At 42.3% G+C, this 19,091-nt stretch overlaps 1 protein-coding gene across 1 annotated transcript in view; it reads right to left on the bottom strand.

Moving 5' to 3' along the window:
- The window catches only part of LOC140704108 (uncharacterized), a 245,593-nt gene that overhangs the window by 47,712 nt on the left and 178,790 nt on the right, over positions 1-19,091 (bottom strand). The window contains exon 2 of the mRNA XM_078385203.1: positions 2,579-2,732. The gene's annotated coding sequence lies outside the window, so the exon portion shown is untranslated. The remainder of the gene's footprint in view (positions 1-2,578; positions 2,733-19,091) is intronic.

Below are 19,091 nucleotides of genomic sequence, written 5' to 3'. Positions count from 1 at the left end.
CTTAATTGATAAATGATAAAAACCAATATTTCTCTCATGTACAAGTCTATATTGCATCTTCATTGTACATTGAGCTTTTCTTCTGAAGTACCTAATAGATTTCTAGTCAGTGACATTTTAAAAAAAACACACACACAAAGGAGACTGGATAGTCACTCGAAGACTCATGCTTCCTGAACTCAGATACTGGCTGAAATCAAGTAGTAGGTCACAATTAGAGTTGGTCCATTGAATCGGTGGAACTTACAAAGAAGTTGACTCGTGAAACACCCAATGGATTTCAGTCATTAAGTTTTAAATACCAAACCCTGAGGTCATTTGATCAAGATAGTCAGACTCAGCAGCCCGCTTGGTCGGCTTTTGAGCTTGAAATGGGAGTAGGTGCCCATGTTGTTCTTTGCCTCTGCCATTAAAATATCTTCAGCAGGCCTTGTTTCTATCCTCAGAAAAAAATGAGACATTTGCCCAGATTGAGGTGTGGCAACTCCTGTGTTTGTCAGATTTCCAATTTGTCATATGTGAAAAGAAGTCCATTTCTGTACCTAGGCAGCTGTATCTATTATGGCATAGAAAAATGTGTAGGGGAGACAACATTTTGTTTCGTATTGGGGTCTGTAAAATTTTAAAAAGGCTAAAAGTACCGATCTTTTAGGTTTTTAAGGTGGTAAAATCTGATTTGAATTCACAAATCCCAATTGCCATCTGTCTCTTGTGGCTGATTTCTGAGAAGCAACGCTGTTTGATATATGTATCCATGCCATTCTGCCATTCCCTGAAGCACTTGGTAGGATTGTAGGTTCTTCTGGGTTAACAAGGCTCACCCTTGTTCACCCAGGCAGCTGCAGGAATAGTATGCACACTTCTTTTGCATTGGGGCAGCCAGATTCAAAAAGGATGCAACTGCTTTCTGAAGAGGTCAAAGTTTTGCACTACGTGCCACTTGCTGAATTCAGTTACTTGGATTTGCTGCACTTTTAAAAGTCTAATTTGTGTTGACTTGATTTGCAATGTTTGCATGCCCTCTCCTAATGTAATGTTCTCTTTCAATAAATGAATATCAAAACATTTTAGATGAGATATACAATGCAGCACAAAATCATTAGCAGCATAAAATAAAACCGTGCACACTGCAAACCAAAATTTCAAAGTACAGTGTTTAAAACAGAGAGTCCCAGAACTACTATAATAAGCTGCTGCAATTTACTAAAAGACTGAGGTGAATGAAGAAGTCTTCACCTGGCACAGAAACAAACACAGAGGTACAAGTAACCTTTTTGGTTCCCTGAGAAGTAGTCAAGGGTAGACAGGCAACTGGCAGCACACAATGATTAACACAGCAAGTTTTGTCTAATCACGACTGAATCGAAACTATTGGCTCTATTGAGTCCCAAACATGGATAGCTCTGACTTGTGTCGGTTCTGATTATATTATTTTCCACTGTATGGAAGGACAAGTCTTTTGGAGCTTAGCCAAGGTAAGACCTTTTCTTTTGTGGCACCATTGCTGCAGAGCAACTTCTTTCACTACAAGATTCAAGCTGACAGTGTCCTACCAGAAAGCAAGAAAGTCAGGGGGAAAGGGGCGGATCGAAAGGCAGGTCAAAGGCAGTCCTGGGTGCTAACCAGTGGAGTTCAATTAGCAAAACATGGCAATCCAAGGACAGAAGCAACAAAAATCCAAGTTTAAACATGAAGGGAAACTGTCCAAACAGATGTCAAAGGGTTCAGGAAAAGAATAATAAGGGCTAAAGCCAGGAACAGACAATAAAATCTGATACCCATTGTGGTCAGTGTGGCAGAAGGCATTGCAGCCTATGGTAGGTAAAGCCAGGGATGACACACAGAGCCGGGGGGGACAGTGAGGGAGTAGGTATTAATGCAAATGCAAACACATGCATGTAAGGAAACATTAAGGTGTACATGCATGCACATCCATAGGTAAGTAGGCGTTCATTAAAACATTCCCTTATCTACCATTGAGTCCTTTATCCCGCAACCCAGCTGAGAAACAGAAAAACACATCTTAGCCCCAAATTATACATGTTTTTTTTTCCTGCTGAGTCTTCTCTCTGTGCCTCATTTCAAAGCTGGGCAGTTGATTTATTTACTTCTGCTCAATCTCACATCTTTCTCCCTCTCCTCCCTCCCTCTCACAGAGATGTGCCTTCTTACACAGAGTAGGAAGGTGGGAACTGAGCAAGGGAGACAGGAAGGCAGCAAGCAGCCTGACTCCTTTATCCAGTAAAGAGGTGTACAGGACTGGTCTGACCAGTAATCCAAGAGGGGGCAGTGCCCAATTGGCCCAATGGGCCAGCTGACACCAGCCAACCTTCTTGCTTAAAATTGAGGTTTATGTAGCAAAGCTCCAGAGCTCACCACTGGCCTCAGCTGCAGGCACTTTGTCAGGAGCCTTCTTTCTGGGAAGGGCTTTGTTCATGACAGCCCAGGCCTCCCTTGCTTTCAATGGCCAACACTTCCAGGAGGTGCATGGTGGCTCTGCTGGATCCTTAAACGCAGGGAGACGATTCTGCCATACTCTCCCTCAGAGGACAAGGATCTTCAGGAATTGTCTACTTACTGCTCAATGTCATCTGACTCAGGAGTCTCTGAATCCTTCTTTGCTCCTTCTCTCCCTCCCATAGTCTTTCCCTCTTCTCTTTTTCTTTATCCGTTGTCAGTTCATTTGGCCTTTCCCTCTGCTCATCTTCCTCCCCACATGCTCTTGAGGATCCCTGGTCTTGAAGAGAAGACAAGCTATAATTCAAACCCCTCATGTTTGCCACGTAGTAATGAAAATGCACTACAAATACGTACAACTTTTAATTGTGCTTCAGCTACAGACAGCTTTTACTTAATGAAAATTAATATATCCAGTTTTCAAACAAAATAACTCCAAGATGCAGCCGTCAGGGTCATCTTAGTGTCTGGTTCAAGGTGTCTAGATTTGCTAAAGAAATGGCATCTTTTTTCACAAGGATGGAAATGACCCACACTGAAAACAGGCTTGGCCTCTCCACTTTAAGCATGCAAAACCCAGATTCATATAATTGCTATCATTAAGAGGTGGGTCAACACTTCTCAATAGTCTTTTTTCTCTAAGCGTATCACCCTTCAGTATTATATATGGAAGCTGTTCATGACTGAGGTTGTTGTTAATATTCCTCCACTCTGGGGTAAATTGTAAAGGTGACCTTCAACCATTTGTAGGGGAAACTGTGAAGTTGCAATTTACATCTGGCATAAAGAAGGAGCATGTACAGTTGAATAAAATATTGCCAAGAACAGAAATACTATTAATGACTCCCCCCCCACACACACACACCAAAAAAGAAGAGAGCAGAAAACTAGGTGTAGAAAAAGATTCAAAGAACTATGCAGTGGGATTTGTATCTGGAAGAGTGTGTGACATCCAGAGTTGGAGTTTGACAGTAAATTGTTTTCTTAAAATGGAAAGTAGATAATGGTAAACGCAGCCATACATGCAGCGCAGCATTAAATCAAAACAGCATTAAAGTGAAATGGCAAATATTAAACAGAAGGCCGTGACTGAAAGATAAAGCATTCACTGATAAAGGAAAGTGAATCTGGGATCTTTTAAGGGACTGTGTGTGGAATAATAGCAGCCATAAGCAACAGTGAAAGAAGGCAGGTCTGGGATTCTCACAGAGTTCAGGAAAGGTGTTAAACCAGCTTAAATGGCAAAGCCATAAAGAGAGAAAACCAGTGGGGTTCCATGAATGGGGTTCCCAGTTTTATTCTTCAGAAAGACAGCCGAGGAGGAGATTTCAACAGGGGCCACCTTGTGGAGAAACAAAACAGTTTTCCTCTTGCCAGTTCTCTGAGCAAAAATTCCCTGTAAGCCACAGAGGGGATGTACAGGTCTCCAGATGTTCCTAGGCCGCAATCCCCATTGTGCCACACGATTCACGAAGCTATCTAAAGGCAATGAGAACTGCAGTCCAAGTACATTGGGAGGAATACATTTCTCTTCGCTTCCTAGCTATAGAGAGGGAGAATATGGTGGGCATAGCATTTACCAGTGAGGAATTATGAGTATTTGGTCTCTAAACATGTGGGTTCCGTGGAGGGTAAGGTGCAGAAGTACAGTACAGTACAGTTTATTTTTGCGGTCCTTAGACCATTCACACAGGGGGTAAAAACATAGACCTTTGCAGTTTCCAAAATTCCACATACTTTGTAAAAACATTTGGCATTAAAGGACAATTTAAAATCTAGCATCTAGTTACCTTAACATTTCCAGAATTCCAAGTACTTTATAAAAACATTTGACTTTTAAAATCTAGCAAGTAGTTACCATGAAATTTCAGAATTTCAGTTGCTTCATTTGAAAAAAAAATGCCATTTAAAAGACAGTTTAAAATCTAGTACTGTATTTAGTTTTTAGGAATTTCTAGTATTTAGGAATTTCTGAGACCTGAGTATTGCCATACAAAATCTGGCTAGTTGATAAGTGATTTTGTAGTCTTTATCAAAAAGAAGAAACTCAAATCTTTTTTTTTTCTGAAGAACAAGGAATTTTGGGGGTCAGTGGGGCCGGTGATGTGGGCAGGTGAAGAACATGTGCCCTATAGTCTCAACCTCCCTTAGGGAACAAGTAAAAAGCCTTTCAGCGAAAGGGATATTGTACTTCCCTTCACGTATAGTGGAAGGGAGGGCCAAGCACCTTGCCAAGGTGAAGCTTTTTCTAAATCCTTTCGCTGCCAGAGATGTTAAATAATTTGCTGGTTCTCAAGGTTTTTTTAATGTAGGCCCTCACCATAGTATTTTGTGTGCCTCAAAGGTCGGTTGTATGTTCTATATCCTCAGTTCTGTGCTTTACTAGGTTTTTTTGCCTGATCTGTTCTGTAAGATAAGAGCGCCTGAGGTGAAAGGCCAATTTTGAACAAGTAGCTCTGAGCAGACTTGACCCAGATGGATTGGACGTTGTCATGAAATATTAGGGGAAATAGAGCTTGTGGATTTAGATGTCCCGTTAGTCACATATATATAGATAGGATGCTGACCCAGGCTTCAACTTTTAAGCAACCTGTTAACACACATCGAGGGACATGTAAGAAAGTTCTTAAAAATTTAGATTGGACTCTTTCCTATGGTGCAGAGTGGCAGCTAGGAGACCCCAGGAATGAACCATATAACAGTTGGGATAACTTTATAAGTATCAGCCTTATAAAGTTTGAGAGCTGCTGGAACAAAGAACCCTCCTTAAGAGTGATGAGATTTTGCTATGCTATCTGCAGATCTTTCTCTCTGGTCTGCTGCATATTTACTGTGTTGAACTCTAGAGCCCAAGGCCTGGAGAACTACCTCAAGATATTTGAAGTTGTTGACCTGCTTGATGCAACAGCCTTTAATCCACCAAGACCGAGTCTGCGCCCAAAGGGGACTATCTTGGTTTTCTGGTAGTTGACTGGTAAGTACATCTTCACAATATGAGGAGAACTGTATCATCAGCATATAGCAGCACTGGTACAGTCCTGTTATCAAGTTTGGGTGGATAAGGTGCAGAGATATGATCCTGTACTTAGCACCTGCACTGGATCCCCCCTCCCACACGCAACACTCCCTCTTCATGCTATGCAGTTGGGAAAGGGGGCAATGCCTCATCACATTGATCTCAATACCTTAGTGCGCATGCACACACACACACACACACACACACACACACACACACACACACACACACACACACACACACACACACACACACACACACACACACACACACACACACACACGTTCTTCCATGTCAAATCAAAACAAAATGTCCACACTGTCTTTGATTTGCCCTCACTGAAAATCAAGGTGTCTTATTGCTGAGCTGATCACCATAATCACCCAATCTCCTGAAAAGGACAAAAGCTGTTCCCACAGCTATAAATACTCAACTATCCAACAAACAGCAACAGAGCATGGACAGAGTTCCTACTCCTATCCTATGAAGATGCTGGCCACAGAGACTGGCTAAACATCAGAAAGAACAACCTTCAGAACACGGCCAAAGAGCCTGAAAAACCCACAACAACCATCAGATTCCGGCCGTGAAAGCCTTCGAGAATAAATTCACTCTTTTTATTTATAGGATGTAGTCCACTAGTCGTACAGTCACACATGTAAGGGATTGAAGTCCCTTCTTTCCAGCAATGTGATTCCATGCCAGAGGAAATATGCTGTGAACAGAAGTAAGGCAAAATGTATGTGCTCTTGAATCCTCACTTGTTTGAGTCAACCATCTGTTTTTATCTTTTCAATAAGAAACTGTGAGCTGTAAATCTTTGAGCTTTTCATCCTTTCTTAGCTTGAAGAATTCTATTAACCCTGTAAACTTACACACTTTGCTGGCAAAGCATTAACAGGTGCAGTAAGAAGATACCAGCTTAACTAGTTTGAGCATGACAATGATCTGACTGGCAGATTTTCCCAAGAATGTGAGATATTATAGTAAAGGAAGCTGCACTTTGGCCCTGAGACGAATGACTCTCTGCACCCAGCAAACTGGCACAAGAAGATAAAAGCATCAGTCCCTGTATTTCCATTTAATTCAGTGGACATAGAAAGCAAATATATAGGAAACCTACTTTCTGCATTATTAAAACAAACTTTTGTATCAGTTGAAGCATCCATAAGAATGTACTCTAGCCTCCATCCTCTCTCACAGTCACCAGACCCAAGTTCAAAGTAAAAATAGTTTTGCAAATCACTAAAGTGTGCAGAAAAGAGCCACTGCATCGAAGCATAGCCCAGTTCCTCTGCACAGGAGTCTCATGGCACTGTGGCTAAACTGCAGTATTGTAGTGAAGACTCTGCTCACAACCTGAGTTCAATCCCATGGACTCAGGTAGCTGGCTTGAGGTTGACTTAACCTTGCATCCTTCTAAGTTGGGTAAACTGAGCTTGTTGGGAGGGAGAGTCAATGATTAGTCTGCATCATTAAATTGTACACCACCCAGAGGGGTTTTTAAGTGCCATGGGGTGATATAAAGTATAAGCAGTGCACTTTGCTTTTGCATTTCCAAGTAAATCAACATGAACATAAGTTGCATATTTTGCTAACCGATACAAGTCAAACAAGTACTAGAGACTCATTAGACTTCAAAGCACACCAAAAGGAAACAATTCAGTGTATGAGGAAGCCATAAATTGGGGTCACATGAAAGGTATGTATAATTTTTTCAGTGATTTACACACATGATGTAAGCTGGCCATTTCCTTGAACAACCAGCAATTACAAGAACAGTTACTTTTCGAAGAAGAAAAAATGCTGTTTGCAAATTGTACATGTACATACTGTCGAACATGATGCAAATGGCATACAAATGACGACTAAACAACAGAATTACAGATCTGTGACAGATGCCTAGAAAGATTCATTTTTTTTTAAATCTGGTTTATGGATGTGGGATATTGGGTTTCTGTACTCATGATTCAAAATGCAATGAAATAGCCCGATATTGCTGCACAATATTGTGCCCATGTTGCCAGCAGGAAAAAGGATGCCAAACTTCACATAGCAAAAGGGTAGCCTGAATGTTGACAAAACCAATGGCAGCAGTCAAGATGGTCAACAGGAGACTCTCTTCTGTTCACTACCATTCACACTTGTCGAAAATCAGCCCTGATAATTGCTTTGTTTTGGGGTGAGACGTGGTTTACTGATGAAAAAAGGAATCAGATTCTAAGACTTTTCCCCTTGCGTATTGTCACTTTGTGAATGGTAATGATGCTGGGGGACTCCAATTCAACAGCCTTGACCATTAGCCTGTGGAGTGTCTCAAGAGTTCCATGATTCCCCATAATATTTCATATATACATGAAAAACCTGAAAGAGGCTGTCTAAAAATTTGTGGTCTGGTACCACCAGTGTACTGATAACACCTAACTCCATCTGCTTTTTAAGATCTTCCAGGAGATCCTTTCTCATTTTGGTGCTCTCCAGATATCCCGACCTACCTTTAAGGTCTGAGAGTACACTGGAGAAGTGGTCTTTGGACATGTGGCCTGGCCTGGCCTACAGGGATATGGAATGGACTACAAACCTAGAGAACTGAATAACTTATTGTATGGAATGGAGGAAATCCTTGGTTTGTTTCATAAACAGCATGATCGACTCTTTCCTGTTGGCAAAGAAGGCAGAGTATTTCGCTTGATTTGTTCTTTTGCATTATGGAATGAGCAAAAAGAGAAAGAGATCATTGCTGTGGCTTCAAGCCTTTGACTAAGCTAAAAGACAACAGAGCAGTATGGATGAGCTATGGAAGTGTGTAAGTTTCGGATGTGTCTGAACATGGGTTCACTGAGGAAAGCTCATGGACTTTGAGGGGGCCATGTCACCTCAGCATCTTAGGGGAATAGTTCCCTTTTTGTTCCACCCATAAGCAACCTAAGCTTAGTATTTATATTTCTAAAGTATTACACAAAATTTATAAACTCCCAATGCCTCTATACAAATGCTGACCAAGTGCTGCATCCTGGTTCTAAGGAATGGCTAGAGAACCTTGTTTAGGAGAGCCTTATTTAGGAGATTTGTGCCTTAAAAAAACAAATAAGGCTGAATTGATGGCACTGGGGATGATGATGGAGAAGTACACAAAAGTTATGTAATTAAGTTATGGAATTCACTAGCAATAATCAATACAACGTTACAGGGGACTAGACAAAATTATGATGGACCAGCGTACCAGTGGCTACTAGCTGGATTGTGCACTGTCTTTGCACAAATGTGTAAGTATAAACTGAATAAAATATTACATTTCCATGGTGACTACCATGGGCACAGCAAGGAGCCCAGCACATTAACACATCTGGGTGGCACCTCCCATAGATCGCTAATGTTAAATCTGACATTCATGTCTTGGGTAAAGGGAAATAAATGCTAAGGAAGATGATGAGTTAACACCAGTGGAGAAGGTGAGTGTGCGAGTATGCTCTTCAACCTAGAAGTGAGCATTGCTTGCCTATCCTGCAGTAATCATTACTTAAATCATCAATGTCTCTACTATGGCCAGATAATTCCAATGCCCTTTTGAAGTCATTCACTAACTCCCTTGCCTGTGGCTGGCTCAGAAAGCTGCTCGTTTTACTGGCAGGACTGGAGTTTTCTTCTGGTGGCTGGAGAAAAAGAAGGGAAGAAAAATAATAATAAAAATAACTGGCTGTACATACCTTGGCCAGAAGCCCTTCCCTCCTGCCTGCACCATTCAGTCTATGAGCTGGCCTTGCTGTTTGTGTTTTCCATTCACAAGAATGGGGCTTCCATGGAGAAATGGAAGGCCATCAATACTACCACAGAAAAAGACTGGGTCAGAATGTCTCCAAAAGGGCAGAAAGCAGGTTAGGCACCAATCTGTGTGACCCCAGATTTGAGGCAATGCATATCCACAGCTCCTATCAATACTCGCTGTCTGGATCAGCAGAGAATTATTTTCAAGCCCTTCTTATGAATATCCCTGATGTTTGGCCACTGTGGGCTTGTATTGATCTTTGGCTGATCCAGCAGATCTTGTGTTATCATGGTTGTGGCAGGGGTGTAGTGCAACCACAATATGCATAATCAAAGAGCTGTGATTTTTTTATTATCAGGAACATCATCTCCCACTTGTCTGAGGTTTCTCTAGTCCCTCTAAGCTCAGGTGCAATCTTTATAGTAGCAGAAGGGAGCATTTATTTTGGGCTACGAAATATTTTCAGGGTGGAACTAAGGGTGGAACTAAATGGGTCACATTGCACTAAGAGTGCAACTAGATGGGTCACATTGAAAAGGCTCTTATCTTTAGTGTGATCTATTTTATCTCATACTTGAGCAATCCTTCCATTCACACAGGAGATTTCTTCTACTGTGAGAAAGTTCCAGATAGCACTTTAAATCGCTCCAATTTCTTTCCCATTCAATTATTGATGTTCTCGTCTCTGCCTTTTGTCATGGCTGACATTTTTGCAGGCTGCAGCAACTTCTCTTTTTTATTGTTTAATGTAGTAAGTGATGTAGCACTACAGCAGTCCATCAACTAGGAATGGATACTTACTTGTGTCTGAAATAACACTGGGTCACTTAGGAGAATATTAAGAAAATGTGAGAAGAGGAAAACAGAGGATAGGGTTTCTCCAACATCCTTTCTACTGTCATAATCCACTGCATGCATCACAGCGTTGTCATCGAACACCACACACAGCTCTATTTGAAAACAAAGCAAAGCAAAGTGTGCTGTTTATATACTATCCCATAGTGCTTAAAGCACTCTCTGGGTGGTTTACAATTCAATTCAGTTATGCAGAATACACATTGCGTGTATAGCTGAACAAGCACGCAAACTGCAGAATGGGATAATCTGGAGCAATTGCACCAAATACACTGTAGCCCTAGCACTGTGCCAGAAAGGAGTGGAACAGCTTGCAAAAAGAGCAGAATTGATCACTCTTACTTAAAACACATGTGGCCACTGGATAAAAAAAATTGCAAATCAAATTGCAGCAAAAGTGAACTGAATAGCAAGCTATATGCTTGTTTGATCAGCCCTTAAGATCCGTCAGCTTTGCAAAAGGCGTGCTCATAGTGGCAATTGCCAGTATGGAACAACAAAACTAGAAAAAGAGATAAACACAGTTGCCTCCATTTTAGACTCTCCCTGGGGCAGTAAGGGCACTGAGCAGGTTGAGGTTGGGCACCAATCTGTGTGCCCTTGTTTGGTCATAGATTGGGAGGCAGAGTTGTGGAGAGCTATAAAGTTACCACTGTATCACTGGTGCTAACAATGAGCACAAAATGTTACAAAATAGAAAAGGGCCGGCTGCGATTTTGAGGCCGTTTATAAGATACGGTTTGACACAGAACAAAAAAAGAAAATGGTGGGGGGGGGAGAAAAGGATGTGGAAGAAGTAGAGGTCGTAAAAGATGTTTTTTTCCTAGTTCCCCAGCTCCTTAATTTGTAAAAGTTCTTCTCATTTCAGTGCAGAGTTCATTTCAGCACCCTGACTATAGCATTCAGAGGCTCCAGCATTTTTTTGTAATCGCGAAACTCTCATCTCATTTGCTTTCTCTTTGTATTCATATAATAGCTTGCATCTGTTACCATCACTGTATGTACCTAGAGAATAAGGAGGTATCAGATGAGAGTGTGAGAATGGGTTTCGGATAATTTGCAGTTCAATATGTCTTTGGCACCGTGTTGTACATCTTCATAGCTCTTGTCTAAGACACTGCCTTTGTACGTCCATCATACACATCCCACGCTTTTCTCTTCAACTCTTTCATTTGCGCTTGGAAGGAAATCTAAACAGCTATTACTGTTTGTTCAGCACTTCCCTCCTGTCCTCCCAGCAATGCTTATCTTTTTCAATAAGTGTATGCAAAGCATTTCACGTGTTCGTGCTGCCTTAATCTTTGCAAAACAGTTGGCATGTTGGTTCGTCTTCACACGGAAGTTTTCCTCACAACCTTCCCACAGCTGTGGCCTCTGTGTAGGTGTGTACGTGCTCATATATGAGAACGTGCGTATTCAATATACCTATCTACTTATGGAACAATATGTGCTGATTTCTCTCTCTCTCTCTCTCTCTCTCTCTCTCTCTCTCTCTGTGTGTGTGTGTGTGTGTGTGTGTGTGTGTGTTGTTTTTGTCTTCTACAGAGCTTGGGGAAAAAATCTTTCGGGATCACATCTCCCAGGGTCTCTGAACCAGGATGGCTACCTGTCATTGTGACAACCCCAGACCTACTGGGATATACCACCCTTTAACTAAGCTGCCACCAACCATTCCCTATAAGAAGTCACACAGACCAGGAATGGATTTTAACAAATAAAAGAACAAGGTTTATTTAAATAACAAACAGGGTAAATAAAAAGATCAAGTAAATAAGATACTGTAACGTGGCATAATCTCAATCATACATACAACAGTTTGGTTCACACAGAACACTTTAAAGTAAAGCACAGACCCTGAACCTATCAGTTCTGGCTACCTATAAAGAAACCTGAACCTATCAGGTATGTACTAACTGACACACAGTTGTACTCAGTCTGACACACAGACTCCAACTCCTCTCTCCTCACAAGCTCCACATATATATATAGTACAGCTCCTCCCCCCTGATGTCCCGCCTTCCACTCCCCATAGGATGGTAACAGACAGGTACCATCAGTGCTATATGTAACACCTCCCCTCTTTATAAGTTGTTTTGCAGGGGAAAAGCTAAAGTGCTTTTCTCCAAAAAAAACAACCAGAATTAAAACACATCACAGTTAAACATTATAACACAATACCATACTTACTCATACTTACACTCTAGGTTAAACATATTACTTATGCATTTAAACATTCATATTTACAATACATTAAGTTACCTTTATTAATACAAACCAAGCATGTTTAATAAACAAGTACATTTAACTTTTGGTCACCAAAATATACATAGTCCATGGTTTCTTTCGCCGTCTTCACTCGTCGGGTCTTCTTGACAAGGCGTCAGCAACACAGTTCACTGACCCTCTGACCACCTTCACTTCAAAGTCATAATCTTGCAGGTTTAAAGCCCACCTCATAAGTTTACTATTATGGGTTTTCATTGTCTTTAACCACTGCAGTGGTGAGTGGTCAGTGCACAGAACAAAATGTCTTCCCCAGATGTAAGGTTTGGCCTTCTGAATCGCGTATACTATAGCCAGGCACTCCTTTTCCACGGTTGCCAAATGTCTCTCACCTTTCTGGAGTTTCCTACTCAGGTAGGACACTGGATGCTGGTCACCATTCTCATCCTCCTGGCAAAGAACTGCTCCTACCCCGCTGTTAGACGCATCGGTGTAGATGATGAACTCCCGGTCGAAGTCGGGAGCACGCAGCACTGGATAATTGATGAGCGCCTCCTTCAACCTCCGGAACGCCTCCTCACAGTCGCTGGTCCACGGGATGCGGTCATCAGTCTTCTTCCGCGTCAGATCGGTCAGCGGAGTCGCCATCTCGCTAAACCTCGGGATGAACTTTCTGTAGTAGCCCACCAACCCAAGAAATGATTTGACTTTTTTCTTGGTGTTGGGTCTGGGCCAATCACGAACGGCTTCTATCTTGGCCTCTAGGGGTTTGATCACTCCTCCCCCTACTATGTGACCCAAGTATTTTATTTCTGGGCTACCCAGCTGCAGTTTGTTCTCTTTGCAGGGCCTAGGCCAAAGCACTTCCTCCCCTGGGTTAAAGTGCCTCTCCCTGGCTTTCTGGTCATACCAGGTTTTCTGTCTGACCTTCTGAGCTTGCAGGTTTTCTGCTGCTAGCTCTAGGTTTCTCTTCAGGTCATTCATTAAAGAGTCTATATATGTCACAACATCTTGTGGGTCACCCTGGGTGATCTGCTCCCAATTTTGTTTGATTAAATCAAGTGGACCTTTCACCCTTCTCCCAAACAAAAGTTCAAATGGACTGAACCCGGTACTGGCTTGGGGCACTGATCGATAAGCAAACAAAAGGGATTGCAACTTCTGGTCCCAATTGTTTGGATTCTCTGCCAAGTAAGCCCTAATCATGCGCATCAGAGTCCCATTGAACTTCTCCGTTAACCCATTACTTTCGGGGTGATAGGCAGTGGTTTCCTTGTGTTTAATTCCACAGATTTGCCATAACCGTTTCATGAGCTTTGATGTAAACGATGTGCCCAAATCTGTGATTATTTCTGAGGCAAATCCCATCCTGGACATATACCCCACCAAGGCATCTGCCACTGTGTTAGTTTCAATGTTAGTCAAGGGAATGGCTTCGGGGTACCTCGTGGCATGGTCCACAATGGTGAGGATGAACCGGTTCCCCCTCTTTGTGGCCTTGGGCAAAGGTCCCACAATATCCACTCCTATACATTTAAACGGGGTGTCAATCACAGGCAAAGGGCACAACTTCGCTTTGGTCCTGTCACGGTTATTCCCCTGCCTCTGACACACATCACATTGTTTACAGAACTCCTTGATCTGCTTCCCTATTTCAGGCCAGTAAAAATTCTGTGTGATTCTCTGCTGTGTTTTGTTCACCCCTAAGTGCGCAGCAAACATGTCAGAGTGCCCCCTTTGTAAGATCATGGGGCGATACTTTTCAGGTACCACTAGCTGACTTCTGATCCCATCTCCCCCTTTTGAGATATTCCTCAGGGTCTCTCTATATAAAATTCCCTTTTTCTCGCGAAATCTCGCTGGGGTTTCAGGTGTTAGCTGGGTGTCTGTCACCTTTTCAAAACACTTTTGGAGAGTGGTGTCTGCCTTTTGCTCTTGGCCAAATTTGCTGTCTGTGGTTAAGGTTTCTACCACAGCTTCGGAACTACCCTCATCTGCTTCAGCCTCGGGCTCTCCAGTACCCCCTTGAACTGTCCCAGTGGTAGCTTGTGAGCGTGTAATCACTAGCACCCGCTTCACATGTTCAGCCAGGTCATTTCCCACGAGCACGGCTGCTGGCAGAGTTGATGAAATCGCTAGCCGCCAAACTCCCCTCCAGCCTTGAAAGCTCACAGGTACCTCAGCTACTGGCAGTGAGATCACCTGCCCCTCAATCCCTGCCACCTTCAAGCTCTCATTTGGGATTATATACTTCCTAGGAATAATATCTGGATGGCACAGGGTCACCTGGGAACAAGTATCCCTTAGCCCCCTATACTGATGGTCAAGTATTCCTACGTCCACCCCTGCGGTCTCAAACAACTGCGAATCTGTCCTCACTAGTAAGCAGCGCTTGACCTCCACAAGAGGACCATTTTCCCCAGCCTGATCAGCAGATGTATCTGTTCCAGATTGAGTAGCCATGGCAACAGGCTCCCTCAGTGGCAAGGAGCTTTGCTCTTTCTGGACACAGAACACAGCTTTTGGCTTGGTTCCACTCAAATCATGAGGCAAATTTCCCTTTAGCTGCTTCCATTTCTCACACTCTGAGATTAGATGGCCCTTTCCCTGACAGAAATAACATTTTCTGCTGTACTTGGAGTCTTTCTCATCTGGTTTTGGTTTTCCCTCCAAAATCTGATGTCTAGGTGGTTTCATGTCTGAGGGCTTCCCTTCACCATTATTGTTATTCCTATTTCTACTCATTATTTCCATCTTCTTCAGCTCAAACACCATTTTGTCTACTTCCAACAGTCTCTGTTTCACTTCCCTTTCCTCCATTCTTTCTCTCTCTAATCTTTCCTCCATTTCCCTCACCCTCAGTTCATGCTGTTGGGCTAGGAGCATTTTTCTGAGTTCTGGGTTCTGTTCTCCCGTGCTCTCATCCTGCACTGAGCCAAATTCTTCCTCAGAACCTTGGTCTACCTGTGGATCTCTCACTTCACCCATTTCTGCCATTTGGCTTCGAGTCAAGGGCATAATCCCCCCACAGAACAGGCTGCCTTCAAAAGTCAAGCCTCAAAATAAAGCGACGACTTTTTTCCCTTTTGCCTCAGAAACAGCCTTCTATAGATTGCTGCTGTTCCTTCAGCACTAACTTGCAACTGTTGCCAGGCAGAATCCACCCCCTCTGCTAGGCCTCTCAGCAGACAGGCTAGATCACTGTTACTTCACACAGCTTTGCCTCAGCCCTTTCCCGCCAAAACGGGTTGCCTCAGAGCTCCCTAATCTAGTCCCCAATCTGAGGTGGCACGTTCTTCCACTAGCGTACCTCCCCGTGAGGTAAGCCTAGAAGATTACCTACGCGCTCTCAGATTTTCCCTGACTAGACCCCCCTTGCTCTGGGCACACTTGCCAAGGCTTTGCTGGACCACTGGACAACTGGACCAGTCATATCCCACACGCTGGACACCAATCAATGTGACAACCCCAGACCTACTGGGATATACCACCCTTTAACTAAGCTGCCACCAACCATTCCCTATAAGAAGTCACACAGACCAGGAATGGATTTTAACAAATAAAAGAACAAGGTTTATTTAAATAACAAACAGGGTAAATAAAAAGATCAAGTAAATAAGATACTGTAACGTGGCATAATCTCAATCATACATACAACAGTTTGGTTCACACAGAACACTTTAAAGTAAAGCACAGACCCTGAACCTATCAGTTCTGGCTACCTATAAAGAAACCTGAACCTATCAGGTATGTACTAACTGACACACAGTTGTACTCAGTCTGACACACAGACTCCAACTCCTCTCTCCTCACAAGCTCCACATATATATATAGTACAGCTCCTCCCCCCTGATGTCCCGCCTTCCACTCCCCATAGGATGGAACTTTCCCTCCAAACCCATGACAGACAGGTACCATCAGTGCTGTATGTAACAGTCATGTTGGCTGAGGGATAACTAGAGGTTAAAATTTCCCTAAATTCTGTTCTTTTCACTGTGTTAGACTGCAGGATAGCTTACTGTATTAGGTATCTGGCTGTAGAACTAGAGGTTAGGAGTTCGATTTCCCACTGTGTCTCCTGTGAGAAGACCCAGCCTATGTAGCCTGGGGGAAGCTATATAGTCCCAGGGTGCCCTCAGAAGAAGGGAATGGCAAAACACCTCTGACTACTGTCCCTAAAAACCTTTGAAAGCATTGCCATAAGTCAGAATTGATTTGATGGCATGTGGCATGCAGTTGTTACTATTATTACTTCTTCTGACACGCAGGGCCATAAATAGACCCATATCTGTGAATTGCCATATTGAATATTTTGTTACATGGGGTTGTGTGGGGATTTAGCTTTAATCTGTAAACTCCCTAGAGTAGTGCTAGTACTAAAGGAGCAGTTTATACATCAAATAAAATCAATCAATCAATCAATCAATCAATCAATCAATCAATCAATCAATCAATCAATCGAGCCATAAAGACTAGCCACCATTACAGCTTTACCCTCCATGGCTCCATTGCCTATGGCAGTGGTCTGGGTGGAGTGCTTAAGTTTGGAGAACTTGGTTTCAAATCCACAGTCAGGCATGAAACTCACTGTTCGACTTCAGCCAGGCACTATCTCTCAGTCCAGCCTATGTCACAGGGTCATTGTGGTGATAAAAAGTGGAAGAGGACCACACATGTTTTCTTTGACCAACTTAAAGGAAAGTATAAATTTGTAATAAATTACCAAATCAATATTATCTCACATGCAAGCCTATATTGTATCTTCATTGTACTTCTCTTCCAACTTACTTCCTGAATCACTAGTCAGTGTCATTACAAAAAAAAGGCAAAAGAGGATAAGCACCTGAAGACAGCACATTATGATTATTATTTTTATTATTTAGACTCTTAGTGCAGTTCATGTCACCAGATGTGGCCCAGAGCCCCTATTTGGTCATGGCAACATTTTGCTGGCCACTTTTTTTCTGCCTGCTGCTGCCTATTGCCTCACTTACACACATGTTTCACTATTCCTGTTGAAGGATCGCCTCCATCATGCACCTTTGTCAACTTTCACTGCCAGGAGCCATTATAGCAGGCAATAGCAGAAGGAGATGAGGTGAGAAATAGGATCATTCAGCCAGATCTAAAACATAATCTCTTCCCTCTTCTCTTTTTACCTTTTGAGTCATGTCTTCTAAGCACATAAGCTAAAAATAAATATGAAGATGTGGACATGGTTGTTATTATTGAATGCCTATAAGCCGTTCCAGATACTTGTTTAGTTTAGTTAATGGTGATAAAATGCTTTTTTTTAAAAAAGCCCATTCCTTCAGATACTTGATTTGGCTACAGTAACACACACCTTAGTTACACCCCATTTCGGTAATTATAATGCTGTCTTCATGGAGCTGCTTTTCAAGACTGTTTGAAAACTTCAGTCAAAATACTGCAGCCAGACTGTTGCCCAGGGATAGTTGCAGGGAACATATAACTCAGTTGTTACATCACCTTCAATGGATGCCAGTCCACTTCAAGTATAGCTTCTCACCTATAAAGTCCTATAAAAATTGAGTCCAGGTTATCTGGTGGACCGTATCTCACCAGGCAACCCTTCTCAAATCTAAACATCTTCCAGGGATGCCCTGCTTATGCTCACCTGCTTTACAGGTATGTTTGATAAGGACCAAGAGAAGGCTTCTCAGTTATAGAATACCTTTCCTCGTGAGGTTATAGAATGACTTCCATGACCTTCTCTTACCTCTATTACCAGAAACAAGTGAACACTTTTATCACAAGGTTTTAATATCTACTGTAATTTTAAATTGACTGCCGTATGGTTGCTGATTTTTGCTCATCTAGAAACATTAAAAAACATTAAAAACTAAAAGACATGTGTTTTAATTCTAATGTTTTAAAATGAATGTTTCAATCTTTCTATATTTAATTGATTTTTAATTTATTTCGGTTAAAATTCCTCTTTAGACCTTGAGTCCCTTTACTGGCATATCATAAGTTGGGAGGGGAACATACTTAGGGTACGAATACACTGGAAAGTCAAATATCAGAGTGGGCTTTGCTGTGATTTGGCTTTCAGCCTGGATTGCATCTGAAATTGCAGTGGATTGATTTGGGAGCTCACTGTTTATAACAGATGTGAACCAATTTGCATTCCAACCCATAGCCTCCCCTCCTTTATTTCCTTACTCTGGTCCCACCCCTGCCAATCCTTCCTTCCTTTGGTCTCGCCTCTGTTGATCGGATAGGGAACTGATGGAGGTTCCCTATCAGTAAAGGAAATAAAAATAAGTACCCAGCAATAAGGTGATAGGGTGCCCTCTTGCTATAATCATATATGTAAGATTTTAAAAAATAATAATTCAGAGGATTATCAGGGAGAAATAAAGAATATGGAGAGCTATTCCCCTGTTCTGAACATAACACCCCAATTCTCAACTTTTTTTGGGCCATGGCCATAAAGACAATGTGAAAGAAATATAGGCTGAGTCAGGATTGTGTAAATCGCAAAATGATTGTAAGGCGGGGTGTGAAGAATTGTTTCTTGTCTGAGGCCCCCTTAAAATGTGCCAGAGTGTCCCAGGGGGCCATATGCCCCCCATTGAGAATGTCTGGCCTATGTCACTGAAGCACCACCTCCAGACACTCTTCCCATTTTTACAAAAAAAAAAAAAATCGCAACTGACAGCACAAGGAAAAGCCCATTCAAATTGTTCCAGCTTGAAAAAGTAGAAGCTCCCCAGTGGCAGGAAAAAAGCTGCTTTGTGAGCAAAAAGG

This window comes from Pogona vitticeps, chromosome 2 (assembly GCF_051106095.1).
Source record: "Pogona vitticeps strain Pit_001003342236 chromosome 2, PviZW2.1, whole genome shotgun sequence".
In the NCBI taxonomy this organism is placed as follows: Eukaryota; Metazoa; Chordata; class Lepidosauria; order Squamata; family Agamidae; genus Pogona; species Pogona vitticeps.
The sequence above is the reverse complement of the archived record's forward strand: the minus strand, read 5'-3'. Positions and strand labels throughout refer to the sequence as shown.